Source organism: Mauremys reevesii, linkage group 27 (genome assembly GCF_016161935.1).
Source record: "Mauremys reevesii isolate NIE-2019 linkage group 27, ASM1616193v1, whole genome shotgun sequence".
In the NCBI taxonomy this organism is placed as follows: Eukaryota; Metazoa; Chordata; order Testudines; family Geoemydidae; genus Mauremys; species Mauremys reevesii.
In genome coordinates, this window is record NC_052649.1 from 553,789 (window position 1) to 567,067 (window position 13,279).

General features: G+C 41.8%; 1 protein-coding gene across 4 annotated transcripts in view; it reads left to right on the forward strand.

Annotated features, from left to right (window-relative positions):
* Window positions 1-13,279, forward strand: part of TANC2 (tetratricopeptide repeat, ankyrin repeat and coiled-coil containing 2) — a 631,662-nt gene that overhangs the window by 364 nt on the left and 618,019 nt on the right. For 2 of the 4 annotated variants that reach the window (XM_039516554.1, XM_039516557.1), the window contains exons 2-3: window positions 539-704; window positions 4,039-4,189. The gene's annotated coding sequence lies outside the window, so the exon portion shown is untranslated. Of the gene's footprint in view, window positions 1-538; window positions 705-4,034; window positions 4,190-13,279 lie in introns of all 4 variants that reach the window. The other 2 variants (XM_039516556.1, XM_039516555.1) reach the window with 2 other exon arrangements.

The window sequence follows — 13,279 nt, forward strand, 5'->3', positions numbered from 1 at the left end:
GCTAGACTCATTCTCTCACTCTCTGCCCAAATGTCCGTTCAAGAACTGTATGTAAAGTGAGCAAGCTTCAGCAAGAAAGATAAGCGAGACCCACCCCCCAGAATAACTTGGTGCTTAGGGAATTCACCTGGGTGGGTAAAGACATGGGTTTAAGTCCCTGCTGTCAAATGGGTATTCAAACCCAGTTCTCCCAAATCCTGATGAAAGTCTTAGCCACTGAGCTAAAGATCATAAGAGGGTGGTGGTGGCTGACCACCTCCTCTGGTCATTTTGTGAAGCGCTTGCCCCCCAAAAATCTAAATGTTTGTTTCAACCGAAACAATTCGCTGAAATCAACACAAATTCATGAAAAAAATTGTGTCTACTTGACTCTGCTTTTTTTGGGGGGGGGGCAGTTTCAAGTCAAATTTTGGCCCTTGTATCTGACTCCCTGTTACCAGTGCAAAGGACTCTCAGAGGCAGATAGAATTTACCTTCTGGGTTGGAGTGTGTCTGAAACTCTGGTTGTGGTTCATGAGATTCCAAAATTCCCTTTCAGGATTGCTTCTGTGAAACACTGTCACATTGTATCAAGTCAGACACAACAATATGGTGCCAAGATGTCAGGTCATTGCTGGTAAAATTTGCAGATGACACAAAGATTGGCTGGGTGGTGAATGACAGCAAGGGGAGGTCACTGATGCACAGCTGAATCATTTGGTAAGGTGAGCTCATTCAAATTGTGTGGTTTTATCTGGCCAAATGCACAGCCACACATATCTTGGAACAAAGAATGTAGGTCCTATTTACAGAATGTGGGGTTATATCCTGGTAATCTGTAACTCTGAAATGACAATATAGGTCATTCAGGCATCTGAAAGGGCTCATTGTAGCTAACCAACTGAATGTGAACGCCCAGTGCTATACTGTGACTGAGAGAGCTACTAGTCCTTGGATGGATAAACAGGGCAATATAGAGGGAGATAAGTGTTCAGTAAAGCACTACAAGAATGATTCAAAGTCTTGAAAATACATCTTACTAATAGATAGGGCTGTCGATTAATCGCGGTTAACTCATGCGATTAACTCAAAACAATTAATCGTAATTAATCGCACTGTTAAACAATAGAAATACCAATTGAAATTTATTACATATTTTTGGATCAAATATATCGATTTCATTTACAACACAGAATACAAAGTGTACAGTGCTCACTTTATATTTTTTATTACAAATATTTGTACTGTAAAAACGATAAACAAAATAAATGGTATTTTTCAGTTCACCTCATACAAATACTGTGGTGCAATCTCTTTGTCATGAAAGTGCAACTTACAAATGTAGGGTTTTTTTTGTTACATAACTGCACTCAAAACCAAAACAATGTAAAACTTTAGAGCCTACAAGTCCACTCAGTCCTACTTATTGGTCAGTCAATCACTAAGAGAAACAAGTTTGTTTACATTTATGGGAGATAATGCTGCCCACTTCTTAATTACAATGTCACCTGAAAGTGAGAACAGATGTGAAAGTGAAAGTGTTCTTAAAATGATCAACATGTGGTGGATCATCATCTAAGACTGCTATAACATGAAATATATGGCAGAATGAAGGTAAAACAGAGCAGGAGACATACAATTCTCCCCCAAGGAGTTCAGTCACAAATTTAATTAATGCATTATTTTTTTAACACGCTCCAGGGGAGCAAGGAAGCATGTCCCCTGGAACTATGGCCGAAGCATGAAAAGGCATATGAATCTTTAGTGCATCTGGCATGTAAATATCTTGCTATGCCAGCTACAATAGTGCCATGCAAACATCTGTTCTCACTTGCAGGTAACTGTAATTAAGAAGTGGGCAGCATTATCGCCCATAAATGTAAACAAACTTGTTTATCTGAGAGAGTGGATGAACAAGAAGTAGGACTGATTGGACTTAAAGGCTGTAAAGTTTTACATTGTTTTGTTTTTGAATGCAGGTTTTTTTTGTACATAATTCTATATTTGTAAGTTCAACTTCCATGATAAAGAGATTGCACTACAGTACTTGTATTAGGTGAACTGAAAAATACTATTTATTTTTACAGTGCAAATATTTGTAATAAAAAATAAATATTAAGTTAGCACTGTACACTTTGTATTCTGTGTTGTAATTGAAATCAATATATTTGAAAATGTAGAAAACAACCAAAAATATTTAAATAAATGGGATTCTATTAGCGCGATTAATCACGATTAATTGTTTTAATCACTTGACACCCCTAATAATAGACTTAAGGAGCCCAGTGCCGTTTAGCATATCAGAGAGAAAGTAAACAAGCAACTTGTTCAGTCTATAAAAATATCTATGAGGGCAGAAGACATCTGATACTAGAGGGCTCATAAATTTACCAAACAAAGGCATAACAAGATCCAATGACTAAACACTAAAGCTAGAAAAATTCAAACTGGCAATACGGTGTGAATTTTTAAGAGGGTAAAAGTCCCTTCTGGTCTTTAGCTCTCAGAGAGGCAGAGTCATTCAAGTACAAGATACAACTCTTGTGTTCTGTTCCCAGCTCTACCACTAGTTTGCTGTGGGACCTTGGGTCAGTTTACATATTTGCCCACATTTCTCTGTATGTAAAATGGGTTTAATATTACTTCACTAGCTGAAGAGGGTTATGTGAGACTTAGACATTGATTCAGCAAAGCACTTGCTTAATTTTAATCACATGAGTATGTAACTGGTAATGGGGTAAATTATGTACCATTATTATTACGCTCCCCTTTCCTGTACTTCAGTTGAACTCTTCTGAAGCACAGGACAGTTTCCTCTTTTCTGGATTTTTCAGAAAGCCTTACACAGCGTCAAATCCCAGTGCTATCATATTCAAAACCTTGAAAGGAGATAATAGGTACAGATGATAAAACAAATCCATATCTCTTCACCGCTGCTGGTCTCCTATTTGGGGGCAAGGGAGTTAGGGAGGAAATGTGGTAGTATAAAGAATGGAGATTACAAAATGCCATGGGACTATTCACGTGCTTAAAGTTAAGCACACCTTTAAGTCCTTTGCTGAACTGGGGTCCAATTAGTGTTTTGAGATCTTCAAATTAAAAGTGATATAGGAGTTTAGACTATTACTAATGTCTAGTTGGTAATGAGAAGGCCTTTAAAATCTGACTTGCCAATTCCAGGATTTACTACATACAGGATACATATGTGAAACACACTCTTGCACTGTGACTGAATATATCTGGGTCATGCTGACATCCTAGTAAACAGCTGCCCATTTCAGGCTTGAAAGGGTGAAACCAACACAAGCAAAGAACATTCAAAATTAAGAATCCCGCTCTACCCTTAACTCATCCCCTTTAGTATTGCAGAGCTTCCAGAACTCAGTGATATCCTTAATTTGGAATTTCCTTGTTTGTTGGTGTCGGGCCATAAGCTTTATTTGAATGTTGTTGTTGTTGTTCATTCAACCTCCTTTTACTGAAACAAACTAAAAGGTTGAGTTAGTGGCAGAATACTGCAGTACTGGCAGAGTATTAGTTCTTGGTTCAATATTCACCCTATCTCAGGGCTGGCCCTTTAAGCGGAGTCAGATTCCCCAGCCTACCTGTGACAGGCTCCACTGAAGGAAGCAAGCCAACCCAGCTCTACTTGAAGATAGCTAACTGCCTACGTAGCTGAAAGAGACAAGGTGTTCCATCCCTGTTTTTTCATTAGTTGACCCACTAAATTACTTGGGATTTGGATCTGGTAGCTCCACCCCTTAGACTGGGGGAGGAGTCTTTAGTTGTGGGCAGGCTTGTGCCCACCCATCTCTGGATTCCCAATAACTGGAAGAGACAAGGTGGGTGAGGTCATATCTTTTACCTGCTGTTGGTGAGAGAGACAAGCTTTGGAGCTACACAGAGCTCTTCTTCAGATATCTAGAAGGCAGTTAAGTAAGGAGCACCTGGGCCTAAGAAAAGCTTAGCAGAGCTCAGCTGGGGAGAGCCCCTGAGGAGAAAGAAAGTTCTGGAGGGAAGGCATGCCTGAACTAACCAAAAGCTGTACTCCTAAGGCAGGGAGGTCTGTGAAGGACCCTGAGCAAGCAGGAGAAAGACTGCAGAGCTTTCCAGGTAGTGGAGACACCTGAGGCCTTACTGGAGAACAACCTGCTGCTGAGACCTGGATACTTTTGTTTCTTGGACTTTTAAGTTTGGTCTGGGCTCTGAGGTAAGAACCTTTACACCATTATATATAGTCTTCATTTCATAAACTTTGTTAAAGGGAGCCATACGGATGTAAAGTAAAGTAAAGTGTTTGTCTTCTCCTAGATCCTGCTATAAGGCTGTTAGAGAGACTTTCAGTTACCTCATCCGGGGGAAACTAAGGCAGGACATGGTGGAGCCACATTCACCCATGAGGTCATGGTGTTCCTTTTACATACCCACTGCTGTTTTGTCTTTTATTGCTGGTATTACTTTATTTTTAGTGCCAAATTTATTTGGCGCTGTACAAGACACAACCAATGAAGATCATGCTTACTCCAAAGAGCTTACAGACTAAATTCGGTGGGAGTCCCAAGAAGCTATTATCAGATCATGGGAGCAAGGCCTCTAACCTGCTTAGATATGTAGTGAGATTTACAAAAATGCCTCTCTGCATCTTTAGGCACCCAGTCATCATCATTATCAAGGTAAATCCTTGCTGATAGAGTGCCACATGGGTTGATTTCTAACTAGGTTCTTAAGACTGAACATCCAACCACATAGTCTGTCCTTATCATCGGCAATCTTATTTTGCCGCCTATATGGTTATCATGTGGCCAATAATCTGAAATGTGGGGCTCTGGCTTCCCTTTGAACAGGTGCACAAAGGGGGGGCAGAAGGAAGGAATCTCTGCACTCATCTCTGCTCTTATGCCCCCACCTGCTCAAAGGATGTCCATAGAATACATCTTAGTCCATTATGGTGCTGATACAGAATCCCATTTGTTCCCAGTGAAGTCAAAACTAACGACTTCACTAGGAGCAGGTTCAGTTTGCTGGTCAGTTTGCTTTTTGTGGTGTGTGTGTGTGTGTACACACATATATATTTATTTTAATTTAATTTGCCACTTATGTATATTTGTTTGACCTTCCTTCACCCCTTCTTTCAATAGTCACTTTTTATTAAGTGGTGTTGTGCGAATATAGCAGTTCTGTGGGACAGATGATGAAGGCAAAGAACTAAAATGACAACCAACTCATTTTATCCATATGATTTAAAGTTGCTTATTTCTTTATATAAATTACAGACTTGAGGCTGCTATTCCAGTTTACTTTATCCCACCAACGAATCCCTGGATTTACATGTCAGTTTGTGTGTTCTGTACTTATCTATTTTTTAAAAACAACACAAGTAGCCTATTTAATTTTAGAAACAGCAAAAAAATATCCACCTCCCTTTCCATTTCTCATAAGGAGTTTAAAACTCCTGAGTGTGATGGATGCACTTGCTTTTGATCTGCATAGCTCTTGGAAGTCTAGAACCATTGGCGAAAGATAAAGTCTCGGGTCTAGTTCAGAACTGAGTCTGATTCTGTATTTGGTTTTCAGATATGCAAGAAAGTATTTTCCTCGTATGCACAACTATGTTGTTGAAAATGGTAACAACTATAGTAGCTTTTTCTGCCAGCAGGGGATACTCGTTTCCTAAACTCAGCCAAAAGTTGATCAATGGCAGACTGCTAAAACTCCTTTTCAGTTCATAATCACAGGAGATCTCAATCAATTTCTTTTTCCTCAGTGCTCAATATCTGCGTTGAGAAAGTAGTATGAAAGGGGTTGCGAATCCAGTCATCATCGCCTGACATAGCTGGAAAGTATTGCCTAAACGTTGTGCAAAGTCCTTTTAGGTATGCACATGTATTGGTTTTAGTGTACTGATCCAACCGAAGTTTATGTTCTGCCAGGAAGTCATGGTCACGGGGTTTGGGCTGCTGCCCCCGCCCCCCCAAGGTCCCTAGAGATGGCTCAGTCCACCATGACAGAATTTTTTTCTGAGAACCCCTTGATACATTTCATGAACCCCAGTTTGGGAACCACTGGCTTAAACAGATGGCAGGCAAAGAAAAAGATGCAGAACTGTTTGCAGGCACTCTTCCTACAAGAGGCCTTGTCAGCTAAGTCCTTGTGTTCCATCCAGGACCCAAAGAGGCCATCTTTCACTTATTTCTAACCCATCTTTAGTTCCTAAAAATCCTAGCCAAGTGCCTAAATTGACACTGGTTTCTGGATCCAGGGCCAAAATGAATAAGATCCATACCTCTGTTAGAACAGAGGATCCATTCAACTCCTCTTCCACTTCCACTAGTTTTGAATGATCTTCATACATCTAAGGGTCCACTCCTAAGACTCTTAAAAGGAGAAGCAGGATGAAGCTCCAGCTGTGATGGATCCATTGTATTACTCAGGTAAGCAGGGCCAACTAGCTCTTAAGCATCCTTCTGCAGCCCTGAAATGCAAAGGTTAGTTTCTACTGGAACTGTTTTCTCCTCAGCTACATTCAGGTTTAATAAGTTTGTTTATGGAAGGGGTCGGCAACCTTTCAGAAGTGGGGTGCCGAGTCTTCATTTATTCACTCTAATTTAAGGTTTCACATGGCAGTAATACATTTTAACATTTTTAGAAGGTCTCTTTCTATAAGTCTATAATATATAACTAAACTATTGTTGTATGTAAAATAAATAAGGGTTTTTAAATGTTTAAGCGGCTTCATTTAAAATTAAATTAAAATGCAGAGGGCCCCTCCCAGCACCCGGACTGGTGGCCAGGACCCGGGCAGTGTGAGTGCCACTGAAAATCAGTTTGCATGCCATCTTTGGCACGCGTGCCATAGGTTGCCTATCCCTGGTTTATGGTGTAACTTTTGCCTATGCTATTGGGGTTTTTTTATTGTCCCTGATTTTCATTGACACCAAGACCTGTGTCCTCTGGCAGTGTGAAAGAGCCTTAAAATGTTTGTAGATTATATTTATGCTAGCACTCACTTAAAGGGCCTTTCACAGTGCTGGAGCAGCATGAAGGACCTCATTGTAAATGAGAATTGGGCCCAGTTTAGGTTTATATGACCATCTGTGCATGTTATCTCATCTTGCTGTCATTTGTGAAGTGCATTTGCTGACCTAGAATCTGGGCAATGCAGTGTTGCCAACTCTTGTGACTTTATCATGAATCTTGTCATATTTGATATTTCACTTAAAGCCTCAACTCCTGGAGAGGTGAGAATCTCAGCTTTCTTTTATTTAGTTTATTATTTATTTATTTATTTTCAGCATGCTTCTAGCTGCCCATGATTACAGAGAAAAGCTTAAAAATAACAGGAGTACTTGTAGCACGTTAGAGACTAACAAAACAAATTTATTTGAGCATAAGCTTTTGTGGGCTACAGACCACTTCATCGGGTGCATAGAATGGAACATATAGTAAGGAGATATATACACACATATATACACATGAAAAGGTGGGAGTTGCCCTACCAACTCTAAGAGGCTAATTAATTAAGAGAAAAAACTTTTGTAGTGATAATCAAGATGGCCCATTTCTGACAGTTTGACAATAACTTAACATGGGGGAAATAGATTCAATGTGTGTAATGGCTCAGCCATTCCCAGTCTCTCTTCAAGCCTAAATTGATAGTATCTAGTTTGCATATTAATTCAAGTTCAACAGTTTCTTGTTGGAGTCTGTTTTTTAAGCTTTTCTGTTGCAAAATTGCCACCTTTAAGTCTGTTACTGAGTGACCAGAGAGGTTGAAATGTTCTCCTACTAGTTTTTGAATGTTATGATTCCTGATGCCAGATTTGTGTCCATTCAATGTGTGTTTGAATCTATTTCCCCATGTTAAGTATCCTCACACCTTTTTGTCAAACTGTCTCAAATGGCCTATCTTGATTATCACTACAAAAGTGTTTTTTTCCTCCTGCTGATAATAGCTCATCTTAATTAATTAGCCTCTTAGAGTGGGCAACTCCCACCTTTTCATGTTCTCTGTATGTATATATATCTCCTCACTACATGTTCCAGTCTATGCATCCGATGAAGTGGACTGTAGCCCACGAAAGCTTATGCTCAAATAAATTTGTTAGTCTCTAAGGTGCCACAAGAACTCCTATTCTTTTTGCGGATACAGACTAACACGGCTGCTACTCTGAAGCTTGAAAATGTGACTGGAGTGTACCCTGAACGCTCAAAAAACAGAATTCAGATAACCAAAGCCCAAAAATAATACCTTTTTTTAAAAAAAAGAACATGATGTTTAAGCCAATCATCATGTTGAGGGGTCCCAATCTATAACTCTTGAACATTTGGCGACTGCTGTAATGTCACTGATTCTGAAAGGCTCCATTGGTCTCTGAACCCAGAGGTGCGTTTCTCAGTAGTGTGAATGTGCTTGACTTACTGGTAAGTAACCTTCATTTGTCTGTTAGATTTCATTAAGTGCTAATAACTTAATCAAAATCACTGACTTAATTGCAACTGTTGGATCGAGGCACCAAAGGGGGTAGGTGTATTTTTTTTTTTTAAACTAAAGCCCAAAATGTGTGTGTTTAGTGTAAATGCATGACAATTAGCAGGAATGCACTGTGCGTCTGGAGGAACACCAGGATTCTGACTCCTAGAGATGGACTAGTAATTATCTCCTGTCTGTAACTATCTTTCTAAGCAAAGCATGTAATTTTACAAAGTTTGCTGTAAACTATATTTTACATTGAAAACCACAACAATGCATTACACTTTCAGAAACATGGTGTTTTATTGAGGTCCTTTTTATGGGGTTTTCTTTTTTTAGCCTTTGTTCTTTCTGGGCTCTGCTATGCGGGTTGTTTGCTTTGTGAGGGTTAAATCATGGCCTTGCCACAATCCCCAAGCAAGGGGCAGCACTCTGTTGTGCTGACATTGTGACTGATTCCTGCTCTGCTATAATCTGCTCCTTGGTCTTTCCCCAGCTACAAAGGGGAAATACCTGTCCCAGGCCTATATGGGTAGCTATGTGGGGTTGGGATGCTGAATCTTGACCCACTTCCTTCTACTAACCTGCACTGACAGGGGAGAAATGTAGTGGCCCTGCTGTGCCTGGCTGAGATGATTTAGTTGGTGTTGGTCTTGCTTTGAGCAGTGGCTTTCCCTGTCTACCTGGCCAGTGCATCTGAGTTGAGAGTGCTGTCCAGAGCAGTCACAGTGGAGCACTCTGGGATAGCTCCCGGAAGCCAATACTGTCGAATTTCGTCCACACTGCCCCAAATTCGACCCAGCAGGGTCTATTTCAGCGCTAATCTCCTCATCAGGGAGGAGTACAGAAATCGATTTTACGAGCCCTTTAAGTCGACAAAAATGGCTTTGTTGTGTGGACGGGTGCAGGGTTAAATCGATCTAATGCTGCTAAATTTGACCTAAGCTCGTAGTGTAGACCAGGGCAAAGTTAGCATCCCTAGGGCCCCTAGTTAAGACTGCTGTTAAGGTCCTCGCTGCTGTAGGATAACACGAGGAAAAGCATAGCTCCTGACAGAGAAGATTTTGTGTGTGCACAGCCTGCATCCATCATGCTTGCATAAGCCCAGCCTGCATCAATCATACCATCAATCAGGTTTGTATGCATAGCACATAAACTTCTATTCTAATGTGAATAACAGCTAAAAATGACCCCAAAGCCTGTGTGTCTGCCTGTCAATCTCTTTATTTATAGTAATACCAAACCTACCTGTTGCAACAGGCCTAGTCAGGTCCCTCTTTTTCTATTCAGTGTTGTGTAAAGAAACAATCCTTTCTGTAAAACATTGGTCAACAATGGAAAAGGAGGACTGCCAAAGACAAACTTCAGCCAGAATGCAAGTACAACCTTTTTAAAACTTTATGAAAAGGACAGGGAGGGACCCACGCAGAAAATTCAAAGGGCATGATAGCTAACCGTGTGTGAAATTTCACACTGGCCACTTACTTTTGAGAAATAAAATGGACATAAAATTGCTGGTAAGCATAAGACTACAACCCTAACTATGGAGTCACTGATAGACATCTCCGTAATATGGTTTAAAAAGCAAAACAAGTCTACCAGCCATATGTTAACTTTGGCGCAATATGTACTGTAATTAAAATATATCACAGTGCCGTATGTATCAAGTTCAAGTTCCTCATTCCAGCCTTCAAGGCTCTACACAACTCCACCCTCTACATATCTTCCCCAACTCCCTAAACTTAGCTCAGTTCTTTGTACTGACACCTTCCTTTCTCTCCTTGGGCCACCACTGTTTTGTGCTTGCTTTTATGTTGTCCCGTATGCTTGGAAATAGCCTTCCAAGTAGAGTTCACAAAGGCTTCGCCTCTCCTTTTTAAAAAAATGGATGCATTCCAGCCAGAAACACCACACCTTGCTCCATGTGTGCTCTATATTGCACCCCTCTGGTGCCATTAGTCAGATCTTTGGAGCAGACTTATTTGTTCAGCACATTTTACCCATTATACACTGCTCTGTACACCTAAACCACTATGTAAACAATGGAAATAAACAGGGCCTGCTGGTACAAGCCGGTGGAGAGATTCATTTTGTGAAGGTCTGCTTTTGAGCTTTGCTGTGTGTGTGTATATATGTATATGTGTGTGTGTGTGTGTGTATAAATAATATAGTCCATTGTGCAAGTGTTTGATTATACCATTTCTCATCTGAGTTTCAGCCTTGAGACTCTTCTAGCTTACACCAAGAGCAGGGCAGAGCTCTGTGTGGTGCCAGAATACAGTAGAACCTCAGTTATGAACACCTTGGGAATGGTGATTTGTTCGTAACTCTGAACAAAATACTATGTCCATTTTTTCAAAAGCTTACAACTGAACATTGCCTTAATACGGTGTTGAAACTTTACCAAGCAGAAGAAGAATGCTGCTTTTTTTTTTCTTCAGTAGTTTACATTTAATACAATACAGTATTGTTTGCTTTTTAATCTTTTTTTGGTGTGCCTCTGCTGCCATAGGGGCCAACTCCTGTGGGTGCTCTGGGACTGGAGCACCCATGGGGGAAAAACTGGTGGGTGCTCTGCACCCACCGGCAGCTCCCTGCCCTGCCTCCCCACCCCAGCTCGCCTCCGCCTCCTCCCCTGAGCACGCCGCCACATCCTGCTTCTCCCTCCTCCCTCCCAGCACTTGCACTGGGAAACAGCTGTTTCGCATGGCAAGCCTGGGAGGGAGGGGGGGGGAGGGGGAACGCGGCACGCTTGAGGGAGGAGGTGGGGCCAGGGTGGGGATTTGGGGGGGATCCAATAGGGGCAGGGTGGGGCCAAGGCGGAGGGATGCGCGAGTACTCACCGGCACCAAAAAAAGTTGGCGCCCATGTCTGCTGCTGTCTGATTGTGTACTTTTGGTTCCAAATGAGATGTGTGCCTGACTGGTCAGTTTGTAACGCTGATGTTCTACTGTATGTCCAATGCAAAGGCTGCATAAAGTCTATTTTCCCCTTTGTCCCCATCTCTGTAGAGATGGGGACAACTGAAAATCAAGCTCAGAGAATGGGAGTGAGTGGTACTGGGCCAACAATATACTCGGTGTGATGGGTGTAGCAGGTCTTCTACACCCTCTCTGTCCTCCTCCCTCCCCCTCCAGGAATAGAGCGGTGAAGGTGGGTCCTCCAGGGCTGCCTAGAAAGCTGCACAGAAGTAGCCAATCAGAGCCCAGCAGGCTCAGATAAAAGGAGCTGCAGGGCCTTAGCATGTCAGTTCCTTGCTGGGACCAGTGAAGTGAAGAAGGTAGCTTCATTCTGGCTAAAGGAGCTTGATGGGCTGCACTTACTGGAGCTGGGGGAGACAGGACCTGAAACTCTAAGTGTGGTCTAGTGAGTGCAGCAGGTTTTGTGATCCATCTGATCCAGAGAGGCTGAAATAACACTTTGCCATCTTTTATAATGCAATCTGCAAAGAATCATCCCACTCCCTACTAATCAGCACAGGACAGGCAGTGAGTGCAGAAGGCAGTGGGTGGAAGCAGTGGGAGAGTGGGCCTAAGATCACAAAATGGAGATGTCTTGGGTCTCTCCATGGTAACCCAGGGAGTTTGCCATGCAATAAATAAGTATTGCTCTGTTTTTATTTTGCATTACATTTAATAGTACCCCAAGGCAATGCAGAGCATGCTGATGTAACCACGTTTTAGATGAGGGAACCCAGGCAGAGAATATACTTAGCACACTGTGTGGTGAGGGAAAACTGTCAAAATTCCATTCATGGTAAGAATACCCTTATCATGATGTCTGTATTTTTCCTGTGTGTGTCACAGAAGGAAGACAATGGAATGTACCATCATAAAGTCCTCAGATGAATCCTGACCCACTGAAATCAATGAAAGCTTTGCCATTGACTTCACTGGGGCCAAGATTTTACCCTTGGCAATTTTTTTTATGTCATTATTATTTTTTTTATAAGTCATTTGCTGACTCTAAACACAGACAGTGCTTTGTGAAAACTCGGGATTCCCAGTTGTCAGGGCATGTGACAGAGAAGTAAAGAGATGGTTGGAAGCCCAAACTAGGTTGAGCCAAGTCATTCTGCTGCAGACCCTCAAGGCTGAAGTCTCAGTCAATATCCATGTCTGATGGCTAACACTGGGGATTGAATAGAGGATTTCTAATGCTAAACGCATGAGTTTCTACAGCTGAAGCTAAACCTCCAAGCTTTGTAGCTGGGTCCTGCAACAGACTCAGTCTGTGAATTGGGCACAAAAGGGAACATGTGAAATGCCATGCGTTACATATATTCACACTGACTGACTGGTAACCAGGGAGGCAATTTATACAAGCTCCAAAATGGCTTAAACAGCACCATGCTAATACACACTTTGCAAGTGTAGCAGAGAGTGCTACACTCTGCTTTATCACCATTCAGGCATTTCTATTTACACAGATGCATTCCCCCTATTCCTGGACTGCTCTCCTGAGCAGTTCACAGAGCAATCCACCTCCCTTTCCTCTGCAAGGGCTGGGGTAGCCAGGTTGCAAGTAGATGAGTGTTTCCCTAACTCTACAAGACTGCACTTTTCCTGTTATGTGCGGGACTTGAGGTGTCCTGGCCCCTGCTTCTATCCCAATCTCTGCCATTGGCTTGGTCTATGATCTTCTCTGGTCCTCTGTGTCATGGAGGTGGCAGTATTTAACAGGCTCATGTTATAAAGAATCCTGAGCGCATCCAACAGAAGGTGCTAAAAGTGTGAAATATTATTCATCTATACTTTAGCAGAGCAGGTTTTGCATACACACTTTTTGGTGGGGAGGAGGGGAAGTTGTGGTTCTCTAATTCTAAGAACA